Source organism: Podarcis cretensis, assembly GCF_951804945.1.
Source record: "Podarcis cretensis genome assembly, chromosome: 6".
Lineage (NCBI taxonomy): Eukaryota > Metazoa > Chordata > Lepidosauria > Squamata > Lacertidae > Podarcis > Podarcis cretensis.
Genome location: NC_137175.1, coordinates 65,431,260 through 65,450,124, shown reverse-complemented (window position 1 = coordinate 65,450,124; position 18,865 = coordinate 65,431,260).

Genomic DNA, 18,865 nt, shown 5'->3' with positions numbered 1-18,865 from the left:
GTTTGGCTGTCGGCTGCATCCCTATGAACACTGAATCAAAGCAGTTTTCCATTTGTAAAAACCAATTAAGCTTGGTTTAAAACAGTAATGTTAAGATAATGCCTCTGCGTATTCCCAGAGCACTTAATTATTGCGTCCCAAATACACCATGAGCATTAGAAATAAGAACTGCTCTTTTAAGAGTGCAGATGAAAAGTACAGAATGAAACAAAATTGTATTGGAAAATACATTATTCCGCAGGGACACTTTTTGGAACCTGAGAATCGGCTCACGGTGTTGAGCCTGGTGCTGAACCTCGGTTTGTTACTGTGAAATATGTGGATTGGCTATGAGATGTTTATCGCTTAAGATCTCCAGCAGGCTGTAGAACAGGATTGCTTGCATACATAAGATACCCTTGATTCTTTCTCCTAGTGAGCCCTACACCACACCAGCTCAATATAAAGCCTGGGATGGAGTAGCCCTGTTAAGTTAACAGTCTGAAATACTGTGTTGGGTCAAGGAATGGATGATGGGATTTGTAGTCCATAATGCATGGAAAGCTCCACATTGGCTAACCCTGTCCTAAGGCAAGGTGAAGATGTCACAGAATGCAACTCAGCTGTCAGATTTTCATTATACTGAGAAATAAGATTGATTGGCAACACATCTGTGGGAGAATAATCTTGCCAAGCATGTTCAAACAGTCTAGTTATGTAATATTCATTAATGCACACCTGCTTTACTGACTTGTTTCAGATCTGTTGGTTTGCTTACATTTTGTTCGTGGGAACCTCTGGACTCCTCTATAGACATTTTCCACATGAAAGGTACATTTGTAGAGGAAAAAGGAGCAAAGATAATATTTGTATCATAACCATATTTCCTATATGCTTAGTTTACCTGACTGGAAGTTGAATATGCTATTGTTGACATCTATCTGTCTTGAGGGACAATGGAGTGTGCCTCCGGGGGTGAAGTCAAGCTGCTGCATTAGCAGCACAAAGTGACCTTCCCAGGGCACAAGCCTGGGCAGTATGTATGGAGGCTCTAGGCTGCCCAAACAACAAGACACACACACCCCGCACCACTGTCGGCCTCGCTGATGTGGCCCAAAGAAAAGCAGAGCAGGAATTTGGCAGCAGCTTGGCTGCAGGAGTTACCAGAAGGAAGAGTGCAAGGCACCATCCAAGCGTCTTAGCAAGTCCACTCCAGATTTGTGTAGGGCTTGTTCCTAAGCCTTCTCTTTTCCCAAAGACATCCCACAAGGCAGCAGAGCTTTAGGATCAGAATTATGAAATGATACAGATGATAGAGAGACAGACAGACAGACAGACAGACAGACAGACAGACAGACACAGTGGTACCTCGGGTTAAGAACTTAATTCTTTCTGGAGGTCTGTTCTTAACCTGAAACTGTTCTTAATCTGAAGCACCACCTTAGCTAATGGGGCCTCCTGCTGCTGCTGCGCCGCCGCTGCACGATTTCTGTTCTCATCCTGAAGCAAAGTTCTTAACCCAAGGTGATATTTCTGGGTTAGCAGAGTCTGTAACCTGAACCGTATGTAACCTGAAGTGTATGTAACCCGAGGTACCACTGTATCTTTCATTTATAGGGAAGAGGGAGGGAATGGTTCCTAGAAATTTGAGCTAAACTAGTTCATTTAATAAAGAAATACTGCTGCCCATCCAGGACTTTTCCCATCCTACACTTGTGCCTTTGATTCCTTATACCCAAACGTAAGATGCTTTGCTTAATATGTTCTAGAATTTTTCCTGGTTCCAACATCAACTCGCTGTGATACCCCAAAACTTGCTAGGAAACTTAACTTTGCACCTCAGAGCTGATTATCCATCCCTCATTCCTCTTTGGGTAGCTGATTTTAGTTAGCTAAATAAATATTTCTTGCTGGGCTCAGAAGCGGAGAGGGCAGGGCAGATGCCCTCCCACCTCTGGTGAGTATCTGTGCCACCATAGTCAGGAATGCACCCCTCCTCAAATGTTGTGGCTTACCATATCCTCTGGCCTCTTTATCATTTCCCCCCTGGTTTATTAGGTTATATATGGGTTCTTATTTTATATTTTTCATATATATATTGCTCAGTAACTTCAGAGTAATGGCTGTTCCATTAATAAGTTATTTTTATTAGAATAATAATCAAAATCATCTGAAAGTATTTATGCTGCCTCATCAAACAGTTCAGAAAAAGATTTCATGAGAAATAATTATTATCTAATGTCATTTGTGCAAATACAACTTAAAGCTCAGTTTGACTTTGCTCGTGACTTTTTTGTGTTAAGTTTCTAGAATGTTTTCTTGGATGGGTCACAAAAGCTGGATAGGGCATAAAATCCATTTGGAGCAAGGACCTTGGCCAAACCACACTCTAGTCATGGTTAGCACTGTTTAAGTACAACTGTAACACTCATTAATCAAAGGGTTCAAGATAAGAGTTAGAGGCTGTTAACAAAGTCATTCAGGCTGCTGCTGTTTCCAGATTGTTTGCTGCCTTGTGGTTATAAATCATTGGTCTTCCAATTAAGTTACAAGTGTCCATCCTGTTATGTTTCACATACAACAATTATTTGAAGCTCAACAATTTTTGCAGTGAGTGCTATTTTGTCAACCTGATTATTTCTTTTTTAAAAGCAATTATTTAAGTGGCACTAAAATGCTTTTCCAGCATTACACTCACACACACACACACACACACACACACACACATACACAGTGGGAGGGTGCCATTTTGTGGTTCACCTTGGGTGCCAAAATGTCATGGGCCGGCTCTGTTAAGGATGCTGAGAGAATTGTTAGGCGACCCCTCTTCCCCTCATAGAGCTACAGTTCCAAGTGGGTTTAACAATCAGTCCCTCTTCCCAGGGAACTCTGGAGAGAGCGGCAGCTTCAGCTATGGATGCTTGTTCCTTATTTAAGTGCCACATTTGAGTGCATAGGTCCATCTCTCTCATCGAACAATGTGGGAACTGAAAAAAATAATTATGTCGTAAGTGTTCTCAAAAAGTAAATGAAAGACAGCAGATTTGATGTTTTTGAAACATTGTGTATCTGGACAGAAAGCATGTGTTTTCTCAGTCAACAATAACAACAAAAATAGCTGAAAACACCCAAAGCATTTAAAAAACCCTCTTCTGCCTCCAGTTTTTAAACTCAGCCATTTTCATCCAGTTTCTGTGAACTGTGGACAGCTTGTAGCCATCACCCAAGAGACCCTCCAAATTACATACTGAGAAGAATGATCTCAGTTTTATAAGGAACAGAATTGTGATGGTTTTAATTGAGAATGGCAGCTGTCTGAATCATAGAGCCCTCCTGCAGCTCTCTAACAATATAAACATAAATAATAGCTTGAATTTTATGCATAATTAAAGACAAAAACGTTCAGGAGTCATAACACATAACTGATTTTAGACTGAAGCCTCTGGGCTTTTCAGGCGAAGGTTGAACATGTGGTGCCACCAACTGGAGTTTGGTCAAATGAAGAATTTGCAGACATTGTCCTTCTAAACACAAGACGCATCTTGTACTGGGGCAGGACTAGGTGCAATATGAATGCACCTGCAACCACTCCACATCTCTTTCTAGTATACAAATGTATAGTATAACTGTCAAAATGCTGTCATGATGTGCATCTATCCTGCCCCTTATCACCAACAGCAAATAATACAGGATGGGGATGCATCTTAAATGATGACATCATCTCTCCATTTGCATTGCAACTAGACCACGATGGAGTAATCTTTTTCTGCCAAAGGGCAACATTCCAGCAGAGTGCAAGGTGAATGCTAAAGTAAGTTGGGCAGATGCAAAAAGGGGGCATGTCTTTCACACAGACATCTGCATCAATTGGGATTTTTTTAAGCAGTAGAGCAGCAGGGGGAAGGAATGATCCATGGAAATTGTAGCACGCGAGAGGGTTAATCCACCTCTCCCCGGCTGCAGTCTTTACAAAGAGTGCCCCCCACCCATCTCATTTGACAGTTGAGCGATTGGAGACATTTGTTGTGCAGAAAGAGATTTGCGGCTGCAAGTCACAGTGCATGGGGAAGGTTGACCTTTCCTTCCCCACCTTTGACATTCACTGGAAATCTCCCCTGGCAATTAGGTTTATGACCATTATACCAGAAAGAATGGCAAGAGATACGTTTTTGTCTGTTGTAATATCTAACACTGTTCTTGGGCTGTGCACACATTTCCATTTATGTGCTCTGCATCCAATATGCGCATACTTCTGGTTTGAGAAGCAGTCTACACATGGCATTAGCCATAATCCACATCTTTTCTTCTTCTTTTTTAAGCTTTCCTATGCTTTTTAAAATGGTTTTTTCACAAATTAATACATTTTAACTTAACCGTTTCAAACATTAAAATACAAGGTTCTTTTGAGCCTTCAGACCTCCATCCCTCCCTCCATGAGTTCCATATTTAAGATTAACTTTGTTGCATCTTTTGCCATTATCCATCTGTTAAAGATCCATAATTATCATAAATAATTCCACATTGCCTGTGTCATTACATCCCTACCAATGATTTTAACTGTTTACAGTGGTCTTTAAAATAAATTATAATTTTACTCCAGTCTTTTAAAAATACTTGATCTTCCTGGTTTCGGATCTTCCCCGTCAGTTTCGCCATCTCTGCTTACTCCATCCATTTCATCTGCCATTCTTCTTTTGTTGGTACTTCTCCTTCCTTCCATCTCTTGGCTTTTTTAATCCACCCTGTTATGTCTGAGGAAATACAGCATTTTGATGCATTTCTCCCCAAAACAGCTTCAATCCAAATTGAGAAAAAGAATGACCTAACTGCATTTTCAGTCAACAATGTGTATACAGCCCTGCTCACTCTGTTCCAGGGGTCAGCAAGGCTTACCAGGCAACTGAGCATGGGGCGGATCACTTCCATGGAGATCCTCCGTGGGCTGGACCAGTGCAGTGAGATGCTGGAAATCGCTTCTGTGCATGCCCAGACGCTGAAAAGCGTGCCTGGGCAGAGGCAATTTTTGGTGTCTGGGCATGTGCAGAAGTGATTTCTGGAGCCACAGAAGAGAGTCCCTGCGCCGCGCTCTGCTGCGCTGGTTTAGCGCAGCGCATGGGGACTTGCTGAGCGGGCAGCTCGGTTCAGGGGCAGCTCATGGGCTGCTTCCGGCCCATGGGCCTTAAGTTGCGTGTCGAGGTCCCCAGGTCCACCCCAATAACTCACACATCACACAGAAATTTTTGTTTAAGATTTTTGGCATAATTTTGGCCACAACTTTATTAAAATACAAATTTGTGAGTGGTTGTGTAGGCATTGGTTGCGACTATCTGCCCCCACCATGGGGGACAGACTGACATTCCGCACGATGCGAAAGTCAGAATGGGGGAATACACTTGGGGGTTACGCGGAGCAGGGAACCTGCCCTCACCCGAAATGCAACCAGGAGCTCATTGCTATGGCCCAAGCCCCCTTGACAGAGTGGACAAGCAATAGTTAGCTTCCTTTAACGGAATCCCTTGCAGCAGCAGCATTAGAGGGGCAGGCACAGCCAATCCATGCCCCTCAACCAACCAAACCATAAACCAATGCCTAACCGCGAACCTTACAAGTTGTGACGATTTGCTACGCAGTAGGCAAAAACCAAATGGCCCCAGCCAATCAGCCAGATGGACAAAATTCCTACCAGGCCCCCGCTCCAAAGCAGACGACCCCATGACAGGCATAGCAAGGTCAAAGCGAACAACCCTATTCTAGGGAGGGAGAGACAGGCAATGCAATGCACGGGCGAAAAGAGGAAGCCCTAGCCTCGTGCAAGGAGTTTTACTATTTCTGGCTGTCAATCAATAAATGGCAACATTAACTTCTTCCCAACAACAAGGGAAGCCCCAATCGCATCAGTGGCCAACGATCAATTAGCCCACCCCCCAACTTTGGAGTGTCCTGGCGGCCCCCACCGCAACACGTGCTTTCCATGAAGGAGAACACGCTTTGCCGACCTCTGCTGTATTCCATGCTGTTCTGCACCATATCATCCCATTACTTGTTTTTTTTTACTCTTGCTTTGCCTTCCCTTGCCTTTCTTGAATCATGGTGAGCTGCCACTCGCCTCTTCTGAATGACTATTGATGGCCCATATAAGCTGACCATTCTATCCGACTCTTTCCCGGACTTCACAACTTGGTTCTTAAACTTCCGCTGGAAACGGGCTACACACAAGTCATGCTGATGGCATGAAAGCAGCATGATCCTATGCATGCATGTTGAAGTACCATGAAATCCAGTGGAGTTTGCTCCCAGGTTGAGTGTGATTAGGAATGCAGCCTAAATTAAAAATAAGCTCTGGTTTCTTGGCTTGTGAATTTCAGGCCCTCAATACTAAACAAGTTAACCCCACTGCCTGACCCCACAGTGCAAAAACAAACTGTTTTAAGTTTGGTTAACATCTGAAAATAACCCAAAGTAGGATGCATTCAAGACTGTAGTACTTAAGAGCCCATAGGTATTTATTGATCTCATTTCCTATGACACTTTTTCAGGCTAAGACCTTTAAAGGGGGTTTACATACAAATGAAGCATAGAACTGAAACATCTTATTGCAATAAAACTAAACTAAAAGCATTTCACAACCCTGCACAGCTCTCATTCGTATAAAAACATTTTAAACAAACTAGACGATAGCATACTGTATTAGGCATAGCTAACAGATCATCCCAAAATTGCCTGGCATGCAGTGAAGCATAAAACGCATAAGAAGAGATAATGAAAAGGCATAATCAATATTTGTATTAAGGCTTTCTACCAAAACTGCCGTAAGATAAAATACAGGTAGAGTCATTTCCAAATGAAAATCTGGAATGCTCAGGGGCATCAAAGGCATTCTGTAAAAATGTGCATTGAAACAAACATATTGCATTCAATAAAATAGCCAAGGAAGGCAGCAGTTAGCTAGAAAACAGTATCTGGCACCCTATAAAGAAGTTTGTAAACTACAAAAACAAGCCAGAAAGTTATTTATCACCTTGTCCAATGCTAATCATTTGCAGTTTCAGAGCATGTAAAGCATGCAGTATTAAAGATGTTCTACATTAATAGATCACACTGCAATTGTTAGACATCATTTTTTAAAAAGCAAACAAACTGATTTGAGTCCAGGCAGGCCATCCTGGAGATTTCCACCAATTTTGTTTATCATACCTCTGTTAGTAGGGAATCAACTTTCTCTTATTGTACTCTGGAATTGAAATAATAAAGTAGAACAGCCCTGAACAATAATCTCATTTTCAAATATGCAGGGCTATATTTCAGTTTTACCAGGGCAATCTGCTTACGCACTGAGAGATAATTTACTTGTGTATTTTCTTCGTTGGAGACACAGATAATCTGCTGCAATCCTATAAACACACTCTTTGGAGCAAAGATCATTAAATTCAATGTAATTGAACAAACAGGATGGGGATGCATTCTGTAAAGCTGGAGAGCTGAATTAGTGCAACATTGGTATGGGAAAAAGTAGCTTTGTCTACCACTCTGCACATGGGAGAGGTGATACGACACAACCCAGAAACATCACTGTCACTCCACAATCAATGTACCAGGCGCTGGTGGAGGGAAGTGTATCTTCCCAGTAACAAAATATGATGGTTTCCATTTGGAGAAATGTGAACATTTCTGTTTCCTTAGAGAAAGATGTCCAGATCCAACAAATGAGCAACAATTGCACAATAAGTTTGTCTTTCTAGGCTGTAAGATTGCAATCTGTTCAATGTCAGAATTTAATCCATCTGGGAATGTCACATAATATGAAATAATAAGCATCTGGTCCAGAGTTTTAACTACAGACAGAAGCACTGCCCTTGAACTCCATTAGGATATATAACATCTATTTATTCTAATCAAGAGAGAAAATACATTGTGAAACCAGCATTTAGAAACCAACATGTCTTTCCCCCCAACTTCCATAGCTTAAGTTTCATTTCAACTTCCTTCTCATCCAATTCAATCAAGCTTTACTCCAAATCAGGTAGGGAAACGTTTATAAATTCTAAAATACTATATGCAGGTTGAGGTGTATTAAAATGAAAAATACACCAACACATCCTTTCAGTTTGCTAAACTTGGCAGAAGGTGTGCCATTTGCCATTGTATCTCACTTGAGTACTGCATTTTTTTAGATTTTCCTTTCAAGTATTTTTATATATAGAACTGTTTCAGTTCCATAGACATGTTGAGGAATCTGGGTGAACATGTCTGGGCTTAAAGCAGGGAGGAGATGGAAGTTCATGCAGGTTCAGCCCCTTATATCTCATAGGTACTGGCTCTGCTTTCAAACAGTCTGTTGAGCACAAAGATCTGAAGGGAGTTTCTAATCATATCCAGCTAGATACACTTAGAAGTCCTCTCATGATCAGGAACTCTGGCAGTGTGGGGTAGACATATGAGGAGATCTCAGAGACTGAGTCTGTGTGTGCACATTTCCTATTTTAAGGTTACACACATTCACCCAAATACCTAGCTAAGACTTTAATACTGTTCTAAAATAATAATGGTGGCCAAGCTGCGATTTGACTTCATTGAGAATAAGATCAGTACTTTTGCTGTTAGAACAAATTAACTGAGTCCTGGCAGACAATTAAAGTGATTTCTTTTAATCAACAGTGGCCACTAATTGAGTGTTAAGAGAATGCTAAAAGTACATTCCCATTCTTCAGCAGGCCACATTTAGTAAAATGTTCTATTCAATTATAAGAATGAATAAGGACAGGAAATGGCTTCTTGTGATGCGCAATTTCTGGAAGACAGAAGCATTTATATTCATTCAGGCAGCGGGAAATAGATACGTCATTATTATGATTACTGTTGATTTGGATTGTTCAGTGTTAATAACTCAGCAATAAGGTGCCATGGCCATAGCACAGATAGTGATTTACCGTTTTCTTAAAAAATTGAGTCTAAAGCCACAAATGTTTGCTCAGATTCTGCTCTTTAAGCAAGTAATTACTTTGAGTAATAGACAAAAACAGGTTCTCTTCTCATTCATTGCATATCAAAGACATATTCCGGCTTCTGCATTAGTTAATTATGGTTAATTTATGTTGCTTTGTGACCCTCAGACTGTATCTCTGAACTCAGAGAGTTATTACGGGGCCACACTCACATGGGAAGGAAAAATTCATCAAGCAGCTCCAGGGCTTGCATATTTCCCCTCATTATAGGAGCACATTGGGAAACAGAAGGCTGTGGATGTTTGGATCTATGACTTTCCCCAGTGCACCCTGCAACACCCCTGATCTGCCCTTTCACAAGTTGTACCAGTATCAGAGCTCTGACATCAGGAGGTGAGGGTAGAGAGGTTTCTGCAGTAGCAAGGAGAGTTTAATGAAGTTGGATCCCTCTCTACAAGAGTAGACTGTTCTCGCCACTGGGAGATCCTAAATGTCCTGTTGCTCAGGGATGCCCTCCCAGGGACCATAGGATTGTAGAGTTAATAATTGGGGGAATGTTTCAGTAGGAAAACATTGGAGCAGACTTCCTCAAACTAAGCCCTCCGGATGTTTTGAGAGTACAATTCCCATCATCCCTGACCACTGGTCCTGCTGGCTAGCGATTATGGGAGTTGTAGGCAAAGAACATCTGAAGGGCCAAGTTTGAGGAAGCCTGCATTAGAGTATATATTTTGCTTACCTGACAGTAATTCTTAACAGTTATGACTGATTCTGTTAAGGTTGTATGTAAATGACAAGAACCATTTCCCAGCCATTTTACACCCCTCAAATTCAGCTGTTTTGTTTTGGCTGTAACTTTAAATAATACATTAACACACACACAGCAGCAGCAGCAGCATTCCTCTAAATACTGTACATGAACATCAGTATAAGAACCTGGCATTTAACTTCCCAGTTCTACATTGCCAGTAATCAGCTTCTAGTACCTCCCTCCTTTTCTCTCAGAAAATATTGTAAATTGGACTTTACATCTCCAGCAGAGCAAGGTATTAGGTCTCGGAAGAAAATGAAAAGTAAATTTTGGCAGGATATTCTGCAGCAAGTTTGCCTGTAAAATAATGGTCAGAGTAGGTTGCTTTGAGTTGGGTTTAAAGTACAGTGGTACCTCGCAAGACGAATGCCTCGCAAGACGAAAGAGTTTTCCGTTTTTTGAGTCGTTCCGCAGGATGAATTTCCCTATGGGCTTGCTTCGTAAGACGAAACGTCTTGTGAGTTCTTGCAAGTTTGTTTCCTTTTTCTTAAAGCCGCTAAGCCGCTAAGCCGTTAATAGCCGCTAAGTCGCTAAGGATTAATTTCATCTTGCAAGGCACCACTGTATTGGCAACTGGCATTTCTTAAATATTATGAGAGTCAAGACTTTTAAGTAACCTTTAAAATGGGGGCCTGAATGCACTCCATTCACAGCATCTCTGAAGGTCTATTCTGATTTTGGTTCTATACTCTGAATGTCCCCGTAAATACTGAATGCTGCTGCTTATGCTCTTTTCAATATTTACAAAACAAATGTTAACTTCTCTGGGCTTTTGGAGACATCCAAAGCAAATGTTAATTTATCTGTGCTTTAATTGACCATCTGTACAAACGTGTAATACGCCAGAGCTCACTTCTGCCAGTATTGAAATCATGGTGTCAAAACACCAGTGGTCAGATGTCATCATGGGCATGGGAGAAACTCCTGCTGTCAAGCCTCACATCACTTCCAACTTACTGAGACACCTACAAGCGTGCTCTGCCTTCTATTGGAAAATAATGTCAAGCCAAAGGGAATTCATGGGTTCTTCAACAGGCCTGAGTTTGGGGCATTAGAAAGCAAAACGATATCACTTTTGATTGTGCATCACTGAAATATCTAGGAGTTGTTGTTGTTTAGTCGTTTAGTCGTGTCCGACTCTTCGTGACCCCATGGACCAGAGAACGCCAGGCACTCCTGTCCTCCACTGCCCCCCGCAGCTTGGTCAGACTCATGCTGGTAACCTCGAAAACACTATCCAACCATCTCGTCCTCTGTCGCCCCCTTCTCCTTGTGCCCTCCATCTTTCCCAACATCAGGGTCTTCTCCAGGGAGTCTTCTCTTCTCATGAGGTGGCCAAAGTACTGGAGCCTCAGCTTCACAATCTGTCCTTCCAGTGAGCACTCAGGGCTGATTTCCTTCAGAATGGAGAGGTTTGATCTTCTTGCAGTCCATGGGACTCTCAAGAGTCTCCTCCAGCACCATAATTCAAAAGCATCAATTCTTCAGCGATCAGCCTTCTTTATGGTCCAGCTCTCACTTCCATACATCACTACTGGGAAAACCATAGCTTTAACTATATGGACCTTTGTTGGCAAGGTGATGTCTCTGCTTTTTAAGATGCTGTCTAGGTTTGTCATCGCTTTTCTCCCAAGAAGCAGGCGTCTTTTAATTTCGTGGCTGCTGTCACCATCTGCAGTGATCATGGAGCCCAAGAAAGTAAAATCTCTCACTGCCTCCATTTCTTCCCCTTCTATTTGCCAGGAGGTGATGGGACCAGTAGCCATGATCTTCGTTTTTTTGATGTTGAGCTTCAGACCATATTTTGCACTCTCCTCTTTCACCCTCAATAAAAGGTTCTTTAATTCCTCCTCACTTTCTGCCATCAAGGTTGTGTCATCTGCATATCTGAGGTTGTTGATATTTCTTCCGGCAATCTTAATTCTGGCTAGGGATTCATCCAGCCCAGCCTTTCGCATGATGAATTCTGCATATAAGTTAAATAAGCAGGGAGACAAAATGCAGCCTTGTCGTACTCCTTTCCCAATTTTGAACCAGTCAGTTGTTCCATATCCAGTTCTAACTGTAGCTTCTTGTCCCACATAGAGATTTCTCAGGAGACAGATGAGGTGAGTACAGATGAGGTGAGTATCTAGGAGTACCTAAAACATATTATAGAGCCATCTGAATAACACTGACCTATTGCCATTCTTTTGTGCTGTTGAAGCAGAATATAAAAGCTGAAGTGAAGTCAGATGTAAGGATCTGAGTTAAGCCTCTTGTGTGAAAAAAACAATCAGAATAAGGCTATTTAATTAGTGGACTCCATTATTTACAGTGAAACTATCTATAAAACAATGTTCTCTCCCCGCCGCCCCCGGAAACTGAACAGAAGTTGCTATAAACTCACTTTCTAAATAGTAAGATCCATGTGGCTTATCAGTAAATTGCATGGGTTTGTATAGTATAAAAAGGGAGGCAATCAGTATTTTTATAAGTGGCAAGCAACAAAAGGGAATAAGTAGAAAATTGCTTTTTCACAAATAGGATGCTGCAAGCTATGGAAGATAAGGGGAAATGTGAAACAAACACTTGGTAATGCCTGTGACAAATCAGCATTCATTATTATATTTCACAGAACTGTAACTAATATACTTAGGACACTGTATAGCAATGCACTAACATCTGCTCAAATACAGTCCCACACGCTTGAATCATAAATCTGATGGATGCTCATGACTCCTAGCTTGAGATTCTGTCCAGCAGCAGATTTAGATTGGTATGAAGACGATAAAGCACCTTATATATATTTCCATTTAATAGCCTAACAGTGACAGTCAGTGGCTGGTTGGCTTAGTGCTAGAGAGGTGATGTACTGCAGTGGAAACTCCACCGTAGGGCTCGACAAGAGGCATATAAATAAGTGCCACTTAATTGTGACAAATTATCTTTGCATTTCTATCTTAGAAACTTTCCTATAAGTCAAAGCTGGCCATTTCTAAGAACAGCGTCTGACTAACATGGTACATGGATTAGTAAGAGACAGGACAGACAATTAAAAGCAAATGTTACTTGGGGTGGGAGAGACGTCAGCTGACAGACTCCAGGAAATGAGGTGCTATTTTCACTCTTCCTTTGGTTTTTTTGCTTCAATTTAGGAGTGAATGATGGTTTGAAAACTGTTTGTGAACAGACTTCCCACTGGCTCTGATCCTACTTCCAGGTTTTTAAACCAAGGTGGGAGACAACCATAAGTCATTCCACAGCAAGAGAATGGAACTTTTGGCTGCACTACAACTCCCATCATCCCCAGCAAGTCTGACCAGTAGCAAGGAATGATAGGAGCTGCAGTTCAGCAACATCTGGAGGGCCCAAGGTTCCTCACATCTACTCTACAGCTTGAATTAATATGTCAGTGGCTTTAGGTACAAAGGATCCTGTAAAGTGTGTTCTCCCTCATGGAGAGCACAGGTTGCGGGCGGGGCTGACAAGACACCTCACTGTTACTAGACAAATGGTTTGGCCATCCTTTAAGCAGGTGCGGGCTGTTACCGGGGAAATCTAGATGTTGCCATTTGTTGATTGACAGCCCTATTTGTTAAATACAATGCACGCAGCGAGGAACTTCCTCTTTTCGCTGCTTACTTCGGATCACCCGCCCTCCCTTCCCTAATTTTAGGCTGTTTGCTTGACCTTGCTATGCCTGTCATGGGGTCGTCTGCTTTGGGGCAGGGGCCCGGTAGGAATTTTGTCCATTTGGCTGATTAGTGTGTGCCACTTGGCTTTTGCCTACTGCGTAGCAAATCGTCACAACTTGTAAGGTTTGCGGTTAGGCATTGGTCTTGGAATTGGTTGGTGGACGGGTATGGATTTGGCTGTGCCTGTCCCTCCAAAATGCTGCTGCTGCTGCTGCTGCTGCTTCAAGGGTTTTCCTTTAAAGGAACCCAGGGGCTCCCCATGCTTTTGTCCGAAACCCCCTGGCAAGGGGCTAGGGCCACGCAAGCCCCTGGGAGCATTCTGGGGAGAGGTGAGGCATGGTTCCCAGTCCCGTCTCTCTCCCCAGGTGACTTACCCTTGCTTACTTTGCGGGGGGTGCGAATGTCAGAGCTGTCCCCGTGCGGGGGCAGTTAGTGCTACCAATGCCTAAGCAACCACTCACATTGCTGTATTTGAATAAAGTTGTGGCCAAAATTATGCCAAAAACCTTAAACAAAAATTAAGTGTCAATTGTGTTTTTCTTTGGGGGGGGGGTGTCTTGGGGACCTCGACGCGCAACTATACAACTCTGAACAGATCGTGATCCTGCTTTAGCCTTTCTCAAGTCACACTTCAATCTGGGTGCTGAATTAACGGGAAAATAAAAAGAGGACCAACATCTGCGTTCAATAGTGCGTTCAAATAACTTCATAACAAATATCTGAATGACATGCTATATTTAAATTCAAGTTCAAAGCAGGGAATGCAGGTCAGCAGGCAACACAGAACATTATACAAAAATATTTGTCTTAAAAGGGAAAGGTGAAATAATTTTATTTTTTTTGCAAAAATTTTATTAGTTTTTACAATATCAATGACAAACAAAAACATAAAACAAACAAAACATAACAGACATAAATCATAACCTTATTGAAAATAAGTTATTTACTTTGTAAAACAACTTCCTCGTTTCCCCTTAGTTGAATTTCATTGCATATCCTTATAACGGTTTTCCAAATCCCAATTTTAATACCCTTTAAATTAAACATTAACATCTTTAAATCTTCTCCTTCTTGTATTAAACATATTATTTTATCAGTTAACATAGATACAATCCTAAGCCCTTTAAGTATCTGGACGCTATTTCCAGTTATTTTAGCTTAACAAATTTAACTAAATAATCATTAAATTTCTTCCATTCTTTGTGATGTTCCTCCTCCTTCTGGTCACGGACTCTTCCGGTTAGATCGGCTAGCTCCATACAATCCATCATCTTCATCTGCCATTCTTCTACTGTTGGTAATTCTTGAGTTTTCCACTTTTTAGCTAACAAAATAACGAGCCGCAGTTGTGGCATACAAAAATAGATTAACATCTTTCTTGGGTAATTCCGAACCTGTTATTCCAAGAAGAAAGGCCTCTGGTTTCTTTATAAATGTATATTTCAACATTTTTTTTTCAATTCATTATAAATCTTTTCCCAAAAGTCTTTCACCTTGGAGCAGGTCCACCACATATGAAAGAATGTTCCTTCCTTTTCTTTACATTTCCAACATGTATTATCACAATTATGATACATCTTTGCTAATTTTACAGGTGTCAAATACCATCTATACATCATTTTCATAATATTTTCCTTTAACAAAGTACATGCAATGAACTTCACCCCTTTCTTCCACAATCTTTCCCTGTCCTCAAACATTATGTTATGTCCTAAATCTCTTGCCCAGTCTATCATCACCGATTTAACTTGTTCATCTTTCGTATGCCAGTCCAGCAAAAGCTTGTACATTTTAGATAAGTTTTTACCTTCAGTATCTAACAACTCCATCTCCAACTTAGATTTTTCCAAGGCAAAACCATTTTTCTTATCCAGTTTATACAATTTGTTAATCTGGTTGGAAATGTAGCCAATTTAGCTTATCTATAATTTGCTCAAATGGTCTTAATTTATAGCCTTCCTCTTCCTCTATTAATAAGTCATAATATCTCAACCATTTGGTATCCATATTTAATTTTTTCTGGGCCTTTGCCTCCATTGGTGAAAGCCATCTGGGCGTCTTTCTTTCTAAAAGGTCTTTGTATTTTATCCAAACATTATACAACGATTTCCTAATTATATAAATTTTAAATGCTTTATGCGCTTTTACTTTATCATACCACAAATATGCATGCCAACCAAACACATTATCAAATCCCTCCAAATCTAGTAAATCTGTATCTTCTAATTTCATCCATTCTTTAATCCAACAAAGTACGGCAACTTCAAAATAGATTTTTAAGTCTGCCAGAGAGAATCCCCCTCTTTCTTTGGAATCCGTAAGTAATTTGTATTTAATTCTACGTTTCCTCCCCTGCCAGATAAATCTAGAAAGAGCTTTTTGCCATTCTTTAAAACATTTTACATTGTCTATAATTGGGAGGGCTTGAAACAAAAAAAGCATCTTTGGCAGCACATTCATCTTAATCACAGAAATCCAGCCCATTAATGACAATTTTAAGTTAGACCACACCTCTAAGGGAAAGCTAAAATAATAAAGGTGAAAGCCTTCGCACAGTTGCGCGTCAAGGTCCCCAAGACACCCCCCCCAAAGAAAAACACAATTGACACTTAATTTTTGTTTAAGGTTTTTGGCATAATTCAGGAGACCTTCCCAATGCCCTGTCAGCAAGACAGAGAACTTAAAAGAACTTTATGTGATAGGAAATCCCTCTTGAATATCATGTGATGAGACAAATGGGGAGCAGGGTGGGGTGCCACAGGAAAAGGAGAAATTAGCAGAATTGTCTTCTGCAAGCTAAAGTGCGTTTCTGCTTGCACAAGGCATCACTACATGTAAAATCTAAGCATCGCTTAGTACTGTAAAATACAGCATTTACTGTATTTATTTCCTTCCTTCCCAGGTAGGAAAGGCCCAAAGGTTTGGTAACTGCTTATCTTAGGTAGTCACAGGGGCGCCGACTTATAAAAAATATTGGGGGGGCCCAAGACCTCCAAACCGCTGCTGCTGGGGGAACGAAAGGGGCGAGCCCCGGGCTGCCCCGACCTTAAGTGAACCTGTGAGGACCCGCCCTTTGCGGCAGCCGATTGGCTGCCGCCGTGGGCGGTGAATATTAATGAGCTAGGGGGAATCCCCGATTGTTGATGGGTTGAGAGCCCGCAACCCCACCCCCTCTCTAGATCGGGAATGGCTTTGTTTTTCTTAAATTATTGGGGGGGCAGAGCCCCCCCAAACGAATTTTTGAGGGGGCTCGGGCCCCCTCAGGCCCCATGGAGTCGGCGCCTATGGGTAGTCATGGATATGATTCATGGGCTCTGAGATTACTGCATAGCTGCATAAATTGCACAGATGGAAATTTACCGGAATACACTCTACTGGATTTTATAGAGACCTGTTATGGTTTTGTAAAATGCATGGTACCATACAAGCACCGCGCTCAACTCCAGGAGTTCAACAGTGAAAAGGTACCAGGCTTACTTTGCATATTTAGTTGGAGAGCAGTGGTCCTATAGTCTCTGAAGTTACTAGTAAAAGCCATTAGTGTAATGCCATAGGCTCTGAGCTTCAATAATTTATCCTATATGCCTTCCAAGTTTAAAGAGTGCTTTCTGCTGCCATGGAAACGGAGCTGATAGGAATAAACATCCCCCATTATCAAACCAATTTAAAAACAAAAGGCATTATGAACTCCAAGTTATCTAGGTTACATTTGCCATTTTTTTATTGGCTAACAGGATGCTATGCTACTCAGCTATGAAATACCCCAGAAAGCTTGAAATTCACTGAGCAATAATAGCTGTCACAGAATATAGGCAGAAAAGCAAGCCTCGTTAACTTTGCATGCTTCAGTGAGCAATTAAAATATGATTACATTTGCATTGCTCAAAATAATGTAGCATGGCAAGTTATGGCAAGTTCGTCATAGCAATCCCTCACTAATCTCACCTCATGCCAGCCAGTTAGAAACGTTATTAATACATCTTCAATTCATATATACATGGCACTGTTCTGCACCTTTCCATATATGGTTTAACATTAAAAACTCTGTGGGCCAAACGAGATGCTACTTTAATGCATGTTTTAAAAATGCAAATAGCAGCAGCAGGGGGTCCTGAGCAGTGGCAGAACCACAGGGGGCAAGTTTGAGGAGGAAAGAGTTTTTTAATGTTCCCTTCTGTTGTCTTCCTGAGGAAAATCACCCCCCTCCCAAAGCTGCCTTATTTATTACTGGCAAAGCTCTCTCCCCACCCCCACCCCCACCCCCACCCCCACCAACAAAGGCTCCTAGATGCATTCATATGGGAGAATTAGTTGCCACCAGACTGGTTGAGTGCCGAGTCACTGAGAAGTTGTTTTTCCTTAGTTTAGGGTAGGTTTGTTTCTTCGACATTCTACTTTCAGTTAGTGGCGGTTCCTGGTGCTTCCTTTTGTGCCAGATATGGTGATTCACTATGAATTTTGGATGAATGTTTTTTAGTATATCGTTTTAACTGATATTTTTATTGTGTCATTTTGCATTTTACTTCCCCTGTGAATTGCTTTGGGGCCCTTTTTGGTTGTGTGAAGTGAAAAATGAATCTAATAAACTAAACCAACCCTTTATAATGTTCCTGAAGGATTAAACTGAAATAGGTTGGGCCTGCTAAAGCTTACTTCATCATCTACGCTGTGGTCTAAACCACCATGCCTCTTGGGCTTCCCAATCCGAAGGTCTGCGATTTGAATCCCCACAACAGACTGAGCTCCCGTTGCTCTGACCCAGCTCCTGCCAACCTAGCAATTCAAAAGCACACCAGTGCAAGTAGACAAACAGGGACTGCTGCAGCTCTGGTTTCCATCATGGTATTCCGTTGCGCCAGAAGCAGTTTAGTCATGCTGGCCACAGCGCAGTCTTTAGCATATGCGCCGCCGGGGTGCAAAGATCTGCCCACAACCCCCAAATTTAGTTTAGCCCCAAATTAACTTTTATTATGATGTAAGGGTTAATTTTGCGTTCACGGCACCATTGAGAATGACAAGTGCCATTGTTGAGTCTGACAAGCCCCACCATTATGAATGACAAGCGCTGTTGTTGAGTCAAGCGCTGCCATTGTGAATGACAGGCACCGCTGCTGGCACGGCGCATCTTTGGTAAATGAGCGCACAAAGTCGAAAGTCCTTTAGTGAAACAGTAGGTATACATTTTGGTAATACCTAGGTATATATGTATTTTGTTTTTCTAGCTTGATCAAAATTATTTATTATTTCATAACAGGTAGATATTTAAGATCTTAGGCGGCTACAGCGGTGGGTTCCTGGCACCCCCCAGAATTCAGTGCCCGGGTGCCCTGCACCCCTTGCACCCCCAGGTAAAGATGACCCTGGCTGGAGGCACGACCCGGAAAGCTAGCTGTGGACAAACGCCGGCTCCCTTGACCTGAAAACGAGATAAACACTGCAACCCCATAGTCGCCTTT